The following is a 12,934-nucleotide window of genomic DNA, read 5'->3' on the forward strand; positions in this document are numbered from 1 at the left end:
GAATGGAGGTAGTAAGTTCTTTTTCTTTCCCGCGCTAAAGTCTTTGGGCACATTTGACCTTTTGACTTTTCAATTGTTCAACTATCTCATCCTCAGTTACATCTTTGTCAACATTGTAAATAACCCCCACTCAGAGACTTTGGGATATAACTCTTGCTCAGCAGTTCTACAATGTATCACTAAATCTCCCTTTGTCCATTTTTTTCATATGCTCCACATGTTTTTATGAATATTCCGAGCCAAAGCAATTGGACTCAAGTTTGTCAAACGTAATCTTGGGTCAACAGAAGTAAAAATGACAACAAATTTAATAGGTAATGACGAAGTCGTCTCGTTTACAACTCGGTCATCCTTTTGTTTTCGTTTCAAACGTTTGGAAATCATCGACACATATATATATACTTCTCTGCAAATTCAGCATCTGTCGACGTTTCCTCAAATGAGGTAGAATGAATATCATCATCCCCATCCCCAATGCGCGAAAACTGGGGCCACGTGGTGTGGGAAGTCAACGCGACCCAACAAACACACAAATATGGCAAAATAAGCCAATATTTGCCCTTAGGTAACCTACATACACTTACCTGTATAATATAACTGAAGCAAAAGCCAAACGTAGTAGTGAATAACAAAATATAAACCCAACGAAGGCCCTTATAGCGGAGCGGCTGACAAGCACGTCCGACCCTGTCAACAGCCAAGGGCGGTCCTCCGGGAAGCAGGTCGTGAAAGACGCCACTTGTTTCCCTTAGGCGTACCAGGACCCGCCAATTGTGGGAGTTAATCACAGGTTTGATCAGAATATGATCCTTTGCTTGTTCCATGATGACTGGTTTATCCAATGTGATACTCGTCGTTTTAGGGGCTATCACCAACAATATGTTTTGGGGACATTGTTAATGTTCATTATAACATTAAACCATACTCCTTCATTCTGCACTACGCCACGTTAAAATGACACTTCTAGCGCAAATTTTTTGTGAAAGGGGTGTAAGGGGTGTATTTTTGTACTGTAAGTGGACACCGTTTGTCTTTACCAATCAAGTCGTTGACGTCAGTAGATGGCCAAAGAACCGCATCGTGTTGATAAATTTCGTTTCGCTCTTTGAGGCTGATATTGAATACTGACCTTTTGCATACGTATTGTGTATGTGCTAACTTCCAGTGTGAGAATACATATAGCGTGACCTGTTTTTGGACTGGTGATAATGAAGTATATTGTTTGATTGTGATGGCCTACGTGTTAATCAGCCTGTTGGTGGGTATGGATTTTGACTTTCTGTGATATGTTTGTTCCGTTAATATGTGTTTATGACATGCGTGAATGTTTCATTTCGACTTCCAAACAATGAAATAATCGATTCTTGTAATAATATGACATTTCTTTTCTCTTCATTTGTTTTGAGCGATGGTTTAGCCTAGTGGCTAACGGCTGTCCAACCGGAGACCCTGGTTCGTTTCCCCACATCGATACAATGTGAAAAGCCTTTTTCTGGAGTTCCCAGGATCGATATTGCTGTAATATTGCAAAAGGCGGCGAAAACCTAAACTCACCCACTCAGTTTAGTTGGTTGGAACACCTTTAAAACGTTTTCTTAAATATTACTTTGGGGCGTTGAACTGAACTATTAGACTGGTTTTGTGTATTGCATGTTTCAATGCATAATTGCAGCTTGCTACACCTTTTGGCTCCGGCAGCATGCGCAGTTAACACCTAGGGTGCGTTGCAAACAACCAGTTGCTAGCAAGCGATGTCCAGCGATTCATCTGACAACGGAGCGCTAACTTTCAGCCCCTTGCAATCGCAGCAATCGCTGAATGAAGTCGCTTCGTTCTCAAACCAAAATGGCGGCTTAGCAAACTTGTTCGGCTACCAAACTGGCAAAATACAGCTTACATCCCAGCATCCTAAGTTTGTTCCGCTGGTTCAATATACTCATCAACAATAATAAATTCATCACTCGTCATCGAGATTCTCCTAATACGTTCTTTATTAGCACCAGACGAACAAACGGTATTTTTTTGAAGAGCGATAAACGCTTCGAGCTGTTGCATGCCCGGAATACGCGATTCATTTGCGTACTCTGAGTGATTTTCGGCTTACAACGCACCCCTAGTTACACCTATATCTATCCTTATATATCTCGTGACCACGTGTCTATAAAGTATCCCAGTGACTTAGTGGTCATTAGGATCATGTACCCTTTTCGAAGAAAAAACTCCCTATAGCCCCTGTATGATCAGCAGGGTCCTTTGTTGGTTTAAGTATGGATTAGTTTACTCTCGATCAGCTGTCTCGGGAAATCGAAAAATAATAATAAAATCCAAATATATTCTTTTGGATCGGTGACCATAAGAAGTTGGATCAAACTTATGTATCCTATACGTAGGTCAACATAAAATGCTAATCAAGAAAAGAATAAAGCTCTCGGTTTCTGAAAAGCCTTAAATGCAGTGTAACTTTATCTTGTTCAGCCTTGTGTATAACCGAGTGTCGGCCTGGGTATCTGGTAGGGATGGTTCCGACTGACAGCGATAACGCTGAGGAAGACGTCCAGACGTTCAACATTACAAACACAAAATATTTTCATCGGCACAGATCGCTTTGAAGTTGTGTCAAATGACAGGTAATTGTTGCTATTGATACTCGATATCGGTCCTTTCCCTGAGACGAGATCTAATGTTTATCATTATGAATGATGGTGTTAGCCGTGACATAACAGCGGTGAATGGGCTGAAGCTGGGTGACGCGTCTCTTACCGGTATTCCGATATTCTGACACTTGATGATCAAAGGGGTTAAAATACACAGCTGTTTCACCTTTCATGTTGGAAATGGAGGCGAGCATGATCTTAATTATTCTAATGCGTCGTTTAGGAAAGGAACAGTTTCGTAATGACATTAGCCTTTGTGCTTAAGGGCGGTTATCATGACGTGCTTACATTTTAATGAAAATGGTCTGCCTTGCGATCATAGTTGTGACGTTCTATGACATTATTGTGACTGTACTATAACATTGTTGTGACTGTACTATAACATTGTTGTGACTGTTCTATAACATTATTGTGACTGTTCTATTACACTGTTGTGACTGTTCTATAACATTATTAACATTGTTGTGACTGTACTATAACATTGTTGTGACTGTTCTATAACATTATTGTGACTGTTCTATAACACTGTTGTGACTGTTCTATAACATTATTGTGACTGTTCTATAACAGTATTGTCACTTCTATAACATCATTGTGACTTCTATAACATTATTGTGACTGTTCTATAACATTATTGTGACCTCTATAACATTATTGTGACTGTTCTATAACATTATTGTGACTGTTCACAAAATGAAAACACAATCGGTATATACGATTAGACGATACAGCTGTCCAATTAGCATAGCATTATTTGCACATTTCAAAATAGACTTAGATGCAATCTTTTAACATAAAACTTGACTCACTACTTCATATTCATATGGATATATGATATCGTATAACCTTAGTAGTTGAGGATTAGACGGAGTAATGCTGTTGTGGTTTTACGCAACCAGTTCATGTTTTTAAGTCAAATACATAGTTAACGTGTTTCATGTGGATACCATATCGATCTTTTAGGTTATTGTATTTTGGGTAACTCTTGTATTAACCGTCTATTCCTCCATATACCCACTCACTAATTATGTCTTGTAGCCTCCTACACAAAACATGTCTACGTAATTAAACGGTGGTCATGTCAACAAAATTATAAGCGTCGGAGAAAAGAAGGATATCAAATTATAGCTTTGTTAATCCACCAAGGACTTCCTTACCTAACACACGTATGGACAACGGTGTGCTGTGTTGAAGACTATCTGCTGGTTAGTTATTATGAGTATATTCATCTCCCGTGAATGCGATGACCCTACGTTGACCACACGGCTACAGGATTTATCAATAGCCCCTCATTGGGAAACTGGAGAGCATTCATTATTGACTTCAAAAATATCTGTCGAGGGAGTGAGAGTGATCATAATAACATGGCGAATCAATAGCTACTCTATTAGTGTCTCTAGACATATATTACATATTGGGGTGGTGTGGAGTAGGAGTTAGCCTTGTGGTTAAAGCGTTCGCTCGTCACGCCTAAGACCCCCGCTCTCTTGCACACATCAGAACATATAAAAAATGTTTCATATTCGCGTCATGGGTCACGTGTGAGACAGTTCCGTTGTGTGACATTCAGTCTCTTACATGTCACACAGCGTATGTACGAATCTCTTATATTTCTATTTTCTTCAGCTGCATGTCCACCTTTGTGCATTCATCAGAAATATAATTATATAGAACCAACACTTTTTTCAGGGAGGTGTTTTGCGAGATGTATTTGTTGGTGTTTTGTAGTGTTTTAACAAAAACTTTCTAATGTGTGTTTCTATGTATCTCGTTACTCATTCTGTGTTGTATGTTGACTCTTTCCGCGGGCGCAAGTCGCTACAGCTGCAGCTGGGGCTTAAAGGTCAGGTACAGCAATGTTGTTGAACTTAAAACAACCTGATAAGACAACACAGTATACGTAACAGTCATGGCTTCGGTCAGTGTGCACTCAGTGCCACATGGAACATTACGACTCTTTGTCTGTCTCTCAGTATTAGCTTCATGGACTCTTCATCATGTTTAATGACCCACGTAAACTGCATGAAAGGACATTAAACAATGTGTAATGTAAAATCAAATTGAGATACGGCATCAATGTCTTCTGGTACGCTGAGTAAATAGGTTCGGTGTAGTGATGGTATAGATTTTCTACCTTCTCAACACAGGGTCTTCTAAAGTAATTAGGTGTATCATGGCAAACAAGAGATGAAACCATTATACCCTCACGCTGAAAAAATCTTACTTAATGATGGTGAAAATGATACTGCCTTGCATCGAAGCAAACAAAACTAATTTTTTATGTTATACACAAAAAGTGTATGACTAATTATGCCAAATGTTAAGTAATGTTACCCTCGGAGAGAAGATGGATTTGTGATCGTGCTCTGTGACTTGGCTTCTTAGAGTTCACATTGATGCTGATTTGTCCTTAAAGACCAGGGGCCCGTTTCACAAAGCCCTCTTACCGGCCCGACCTCGTAAAGCAGGTCGTAGACCACCTCGTAATTTTTTACCCCGTTTCACATAGACCTCGTACATTTACACTGTGCCGTAAACAGCCACAAATTTAGGACCCCGATTGACCAGTCGTAAATGCTTTAGGAGGTCGTAAAAACTACTAGTACAAAGATGGCGTCAACGACTATGGTACAGCAAATTATTAAAACACATTAACTAATAAGGCCTAAGAAATTTTGAGATCATGATTCAAAGCATTATTTGGTGTACAGTATAATTTCAAATGTGAAAAAATTCGGATAATTACTCTGATTATTTGATTTAAAAATAACATGCTAACGATCACTGATATCAGTTTTTCCTGTTATTTCCAATGATAAATCTGAAACGCAGCCGATGAACCTAGAATCGGTTGGGATGCTTTCGAAACTATACTCACGCGAACGCCTAAGTGCGCTTTCCGCCATATTGGATAGTGTTTACAAAATCTCGTTTCGCGAAGGCCGGAATTAGACGCCTATTACATCACGAATATTCCATAGTCAGCTGCGATAAATGCATCACTGAATTACCGACACATGTTAACATGATATTACATCTGGTCTTTGCCACCAATACCAACAGAGACTAAATACAACATACTGGGGGTGAAGACAAAGACTGGGCTAATTTGAAACGTAAACAAACAAAAATTCCGATTTTACAGTGTAGCAATTTATAAGCAAATTCCGACATCCAACCGGCTCTCAATTTCTTTGAATGGCTCAATACCTGTATGCATAGAAAGAGTAGCATAGCAGGAAATTAAAAACAGAAGTAATTGTTTCCTGCAGCGTGACGCTATAACAGAAACAAAATTACGCAGAACAACGGTAATTATCAGTGTTTCTGGCATCTTCTCTTGCTTACAGTGAAAACGATGAAAACATATAACAACACACTGATGAGTCGCTCTGATTACTTACATGTCATATTTATGTTTAAACGATCCCGAAATGAGGAAAGAGTCCTCGCAAAATCCTGTGTACCCTTATCAGCAAAGCCGCCATTTCGTAAGAAATTGGTCATTGGTTGTGATGTCATACATCAACATTGTTGTACATATTTCTTGGAGGTGAAGGTCGGATGGACAAGAGTAAACAAAAGAGTTTCCGGAAACACTTTCAGTACTATGAAGTATGTTTAGCGTATGGTCCAGATATGTTTTCATGAAACCAGTATCTACCTTTAGCCTTGTTCAATATCACATCATACGTGGATATAGGGTTTACGGTTTTATTCTTTGAAAGTTTTTGATTGATTTGAATAAAAGGTACGAAAGAAGTTGACACATTTAGTGTAACGGACCACGGTTAAACCTTTACACAAGACTAGTGTTATTAGATCAAACGTAGACATAACGGCAACATGGTTAATGGACAGCGATTAATTCAAACCTTATACTTAAATGCTAATATTAATGGAACTGATTTATACAGTTTATCTTGTAATTTTCAATGGAATTTAGTGAGAGAATAAAATTATTACGATAAGATAATCTGTGCTATCAATTAAAAACATGGCATTTGCACTGTTATTGAAACTGTGTTTCTATTTTGAAATACTTCGGGAAAAACAGGATACGCAGGTGCGACATGGATGTAGGACCCCGTGGTACGACATGGATTCGACGTCTTTGTGAAACGGTCGTAAAGGAGGTCGGAAGAGGGCTACGACCTCCTAAATTTAGGAGGTTTTTGTGAAACGCAGCCCTTGTCACGACCGGAATATGTTATTGTTGTTATGTTTCACTGATACGATGTAGAGATGTGTTCGTTGTAGAGATGTGTGATCCGGTTAGACAAAGCAATAGCCGAGTTACCATTGACACCTCTACACGTAACACTGTCAGTAGGACTGATCAAGACCTTTCCTGGCAGTGTGGAGATTCGCCCTCTGCATTACCCTAAGTGTCAGAAGGGCTGTGCTCCTGGCAGGATACGCTGATAGTCTTCCAATGTCAGTCAAGAGATGTACCAAAAATACGGAAACAAGAAAAGGGTAGTCGGACACCCTTCGTTGTGAGGTTCACATATTGGCCATGCTTTCCCGAATTTGATCAATCAATTTGACAATATCCTCACGGCCTCAGTAAGCTTTCAAAACGTTTTATAATGAACCACAAGAGTATCTATTTCAGAAATTGATGCATCAGTGACGAAAATGATGCCCGATGTTGATACGTTCCCGATTTTTACCAGACGAAAAATTTATTAGCCCTTGCGTATGCTTATTACGGTGCCGTACATGTGTGTGTGTGTGTGTGTGTGTGTGTGTGTGTGTGTGTGTGTGTGTGTGTGTGTGTGTGTGTGTGTGTGTGTGTGTGTGTGTGTGTGTGTGTGTGTGTGTGTGTGTGTGTGTGTGTGTGTGTGTGTGTGTGTATTATTATTAAAGCGACTCCTCTTTTGCACAAGCAGAGTTTTCTTTTGGATGCCGAAAAGGTTTGGTCGCTGTTATTATTCTGAATCTTTCAATCATATACTGAACTGTTTTAAGCTTATATGGCCTATGCAGCAAGTGTTGTTTTTAGGAAAACATCACTGACTGCATACATGCGGAAGTACTCCACTAAATGGTGTTCAAGATTAGCGGCAAACTTTCATATGTGATTGGATTTACTTCAGTTAAAACTTTCAGATGCAGGTAAGCTTTGAAGCTGTCGAACTAAACAATGTTTTGAGAATTAGGCAAGTCGCAAAAATATCGTGACGCAAAAACGTCTTGGTCGCCACTCGCAAAAATATCATGACGCAAACATTTCGTGATTTACAGTAATTGTCAAAAGGGACAGAAAATTCGATAACGTCAATGCACTCCTTGGCTCCCTCAGAAAGGACCAGAAGAGGTATGTTGACCTGTCTATGGCTGAGGCTGTCCGTTCTTCTCGTCATATAGATGGAACATTGCTCAGTGTGGCGTTTAACAACAAACAGACTGCATGTTCTTGGACGTACCATGCACGGACCTCAGAGTCTAAACCACCGGCATAGCTTGTCCCCAAACTGGGCATCCACTAACATGGACGGATTTGTGGGAGACGCGAACGGTGCTTCATCCAGGTTAGAATGGTCCCGTCGAACATGGTACCGGTCACTGGTTGACGGGTCAAATTCAATTATTTACAGGCTGTTTACATTGTCACTCATTAGATCAATCACCGTACGTACCGCCCAGAACCGCTTGTTTTCAATCATGTTTACTTGTACACAACAACCACATATATCATTTGTTTCTGACAGGGTTCTGTGAAGTATGGGAGACCTCAGAAATCAATGTAGAATCATTATACTTCACTGTGAAACAGATGGATAATGATTGTTACATTAAACAACAGTGGAGAAATATGTTTAAGATCAAGGTTCCGAGGATACAGATTCATGGTTTACAACTCAAGAATACTGAGGTGAAACTTCCACAATTTTGTTGATATGTTCGGGCGTGTATTTAGTGTTTGTTTATTTCTATTTTTACCGTGAGTATAATTTAACAGAAGGTACCTGGTGACCAGCTGACTCTCACAGACGACGTTACAGTGAATCATTTCACAATCAACTCTGTGACACTGGAACAATTTTACATATCATGCAATCTTGCAATGAATTCCGGATTCACACGTTCTCTGTGACAAAGTGCAATATATTCCGAGGTACACACTATATGAACCGTGCAGATCGAGGTCGAGATGAACAATTAGGCAAACTGTCTGTGCAAGGTAGCACGTAATTAAATGGTATATGTGAAACTGTTGCATGCATGTTTACACTTAAATACCAATTTGGCAAACACGCATATCAGTAGCGGACCAAATGTAACTCTTTAGACAGGAGACGCAGTCAGGCCGAACTATTTAATGTGTGGGTGTCCTTTGGTACAGAAATTGATACCCTCATTTGTTGGACACTTGACATTGCCTGCTGCTGTTATGTTGGAATGTAATACAAGACTTTCTACAGTATGGTACCAGGACGTTACTTAAACTCCTGACGGCACTGACACAATAAAGATACGGGAAATGATCACATATCCCTATATGTCGAACTATAAACCAGCTCCAAACCTTCATGTCTACATTTGAAGACTGCGGGACAACCGGGTGTGCTCTTCCTACAACTATTTCAAAGCGCGTCATACGATCCTTGCTCAAAGGATGCTTGATCAAATTTACAACATTCACGCGCCATCAAAGGTTTCAAAACGTTTTGTGGTAGACATGTGAAGTACATTCCAAATTTGACATATCAGCGCGCAAAATAACATCAGATGCAATTGTCCATTTCGATCAGTCACACACGTTTGTGTGTTTTTCAGGTGAACGGTTGCTTTGCCCTTGCGTACTGTTTGCGGGTGTTATCACGCAGTTCGCGTGTACCCATGTTCAAAGTTTGCACGTTTTCTGCGCAGCTATACTACTGTTCATTTTTCTGTTTTTGCCCCAACATGGTCATTGTTTTGCTATTTACTATAGGTTCATCCGGCTGAATTGAGGTGTTTGATGTGTTTGAGGTGTCGTTGTTGTCCTCTTTTTGATTCAATATCATAATATCTTGAGTTAACCTCTTCCATTTGACGTTGTATTTCTACTAATATTCCAGCAATTCCTTGTGACTGTCACTATGCCACTAGGAAGCCAAGATACGGTAACCTTAACTATATGGCAACGGTTCACAAACACATGCTTCGGATATAATCAGAAACACACAAAGGAATTGGTGTTTAGTAGATTCTTCTTATGATGATGGAAATGGTTTTCGTCAGTTTCAGCTGGTAACTATATGTTTGTGCAGCCTCTAGATTAGGAATTTTACACAAAAAGCAATGTGCTTGAATGAGTGTTGACTTTGAACACAACCACTGACATATCGTTTCATGTGTTAAATAGTTGTTATTACAATGGTCAGTTGTCACTATATGAAGGTTGGGGTTCGAGTCCCGATGCAGCATATGAAGCTCATTTCTCCGTGATACATTAAACATAATGCAAAATCGCTCTGGTTTGCACACATTCGATAGGCACCCAAATCATATCGTCATGATCGAAGTTTATAGTCTCAGTCATGCTGCATCACTGTTCAGAAGTTAAACATCTCTTAAAGGGGAATAATCGTTTACGAGCTTGTAAAAACTTCTTCAAAGTTGCAGGTCGGGAAAGAGGATCGATCTCGCGTAGCCTTGTGTTTGTAATGGAAGAAATCGCCTATCACGGCGAGGGGACACCTTCACATATTGTATCTAGACAGACAGAAACTTTATTACCTTTTATGCATCAGTCTAGTGTTCCGATACCAAACCATATGTTTCATGAGGTAACGCTTAACCTACTGGCTAACCCAGTTAAGAAGTTCATTCAAAGGAAGACAAATTGTTTCAACATTGAAGGAAATATACGGTAAAGATTACCATGTTAGACCGCAAAGGCTTTAGAATGTCAATATACTGCAATTTGACCTTCAGCGTGGTAAAGAATATTCAATGTTACGCCAGACTGTATGATTTCGAAATTGTGCTTAAGTATGTGTAATATCGACCTCATGGTGAATAGTGTACACTTATAAAGGTCATAAACCATATCTGCTACTGGGTCAAAAAGTACACAAATACACTTATATTCGGTATGATATATGACATTTTAATCACATTTTATGACGCGTGTACTCAAACATCAATGCGAGCACTTGGACGTCACTGTGGGAGATCTACACCATTCATTAACCGATGGATTTACGATCAAGTCAATTCAAACAACCTTCACTGTCAATGCTGTTGAATCACGTGGTGTCTCGGGTTTCTTGAAGGTTTCAGATCATGCAGACTGTAAAACCACGATCCATAGTCCATGAATAAGAAAAAGCTGGAAACAGACATTTATATAACCCAAAATAAACTACTCTTCTTTGGTGTAATCCCTTGCCTTTGTTGCGTTAAATCCATATAATTACACGCACCAACGACACGAACACAAGTCATTGTACACACTGAAATTATTGCATTTTCTTCTTCAGTTGAAATTAACTTACATTTCCTTAATAAGATGTTAGTTTTTACAATTTCAATAATTTTATGCCCACAAATTCACTGCTATTTGGAATCAATGCGTTTGAAATAGACATGTTTTGCTGACTACGTGTGTATGCCATGGCTACGATATCCCCCCTGCGACGTTCCATGTATCAAATATCAGTACTTTTCCCCGTTCACAGCTCGTGCTTTGAATTCACAGTTCCGTACCCAGTGCATATGTCCAACAAGCAAATACAGGATTACCACAAGGGGTGGGACCAGGCCCTTATTATTTTGCCGACGTGATTTTAACGTAAGATTTATGTAAGCAAATAACAGACGCTTGACAGTAGTGTACTAAACATACCCACAACAAGAAATCCTCTTACAGTACAAAAGAGAGCAACATGTGCTTAAAGCACACATAGCTGGATTAGACGGCGAGCATTGTGGTGCGTTGTACAGTCTACTAAGGGAAGTTAATCAGCGTCAACCTTCCCGGCTGAATTACAGGTAAGACAACATTGTGTCAGTGTGATTACTTTGAACTATTCTCAGCATAGACAGGGTAAATCTGTCTTGGCATTATGAGTTAGAGAAAAGGTACGGTTTACATGTGTCACCTCTGTGTGCCAATGCTGTTCACACACACCCGTAAGCAATAACGTATGTTCATCATGCATTCTACATTTACCCCGTTAGACTCCAGTTGCATCTTAATAAAGTGATACACTGACTAGTGTCTTCATGGATTGTCCCAGTGCATATTGTCAACAGATAGAACCGCTTGCGTGAGCTATAGTCACAGTAAGACGAAGTTTATATCATTTCATTTATATACTATTCCAATGCATATCTCCGGTCGTACATTTAAGAACGTATGCGGTGTTTTGTCAGGACTACAGTCATATCATATCAGGTTGTCTACTGGGTAGCGATGTTATCTATATATATTCCCAACCCTTATCACCACTCGAACACTGAAGTACGTACTGATATACCATGCAGAGAAGCCCTAAATAGTTGTACACTACTGTCATATCAAAACCAAACTTACATTGGTACATTGTGTTTTCATTATAGTAACATACATCTTATAATAATATTAGTAAGTATTGCACTTTTACTGTTTTTAAATCATCACTGTTTAGGGTGACAGAGAGAGTGGGTGAGTGTTGTTATCGCTACATGGGACAGTCTATCCAGAAATGACAGGGCTCTTAACACCAGAAATGGCTCAAGGTATTCTTTAGGATTGGAATCGAACCCGGGTGAATGATGACAAAAACTTTATATTGTAGCAACAGCTTTCCCTTTTAAAGAAATCAGTGTGAATATTCTTGTACATCCGAAGTTCAACTTTAGTTGTCAGTCGTCTGTAAGTCCTAATTAATACATCGTGATTATTACTATCATTATACTTCAGTGATATAAGATATAGGCAATGGAATAAATCAATCGCCCCGGCCTATCTTTAGAGTAGTGCTTTTGTTTTGTCTGTCGGGACCATAGCAAAGAATAAATATATTTCTATTGTTTGTCCAAGGTTTCGATTTATTGACGCTTTGTATTATCTAAGATAACACATCTCTCGGTTGTTGGTACATATCCAAAAACGAGGTCTGAAGTACCCCTTGTTCGCTCAAAATACACCTCTTTATTGCAACAGCTCTTCTGGAAAATTGCGATTTTGTGTTTCGTATATTTCCTTAACTACGGGTAGGTGACTCGCAGTAGGAAGAGCTTAAGAATAATTGTGTCTCGGTATCAGATTTTCGAAACAGACTGGTGGGTGTTTATATAAT

At 39.4% G+C, this 12,934-nt stretch overlaps 1 protein-coding gene across 1 annotated transcript in view; it reads left to right on the plus strand.

The window, feature by feature from the left end:
• The first annotated feature begins 11,362 nt into the window (after positions 1–11,362).
• The window catches only part of LOC137294608 (uncharacterized), a 35,819-nt gene continuing 34,247 nt past the window's right edge, over positions 11,363–12,934 (plus strand). Inside the window, exon 1 of the mRNA XM_067825665.1 lies at positions 11,363–11,642. The gene's annotated coding sequence lies outside the window, so the exon portion shown is untranslated. The remainder of the gene's footprint in view (positions 11,643–12,934) is intronic.

This window comes from Haliotis asinina, chromosome 8 (assembly GCF_037392515.1).
Source record: "Haliotis asinina isolate JCU_RB_2024 chromosome 8, JCU_Hal_asi_v2, whole genome shotgun sequence".
Classification (NCBI taxonomy): Eukaryota; Metazoa; Mollusca; class Gastropoda; order Lepetellida; family Haliotidae; genus Haliotis; species Haliotis asinina.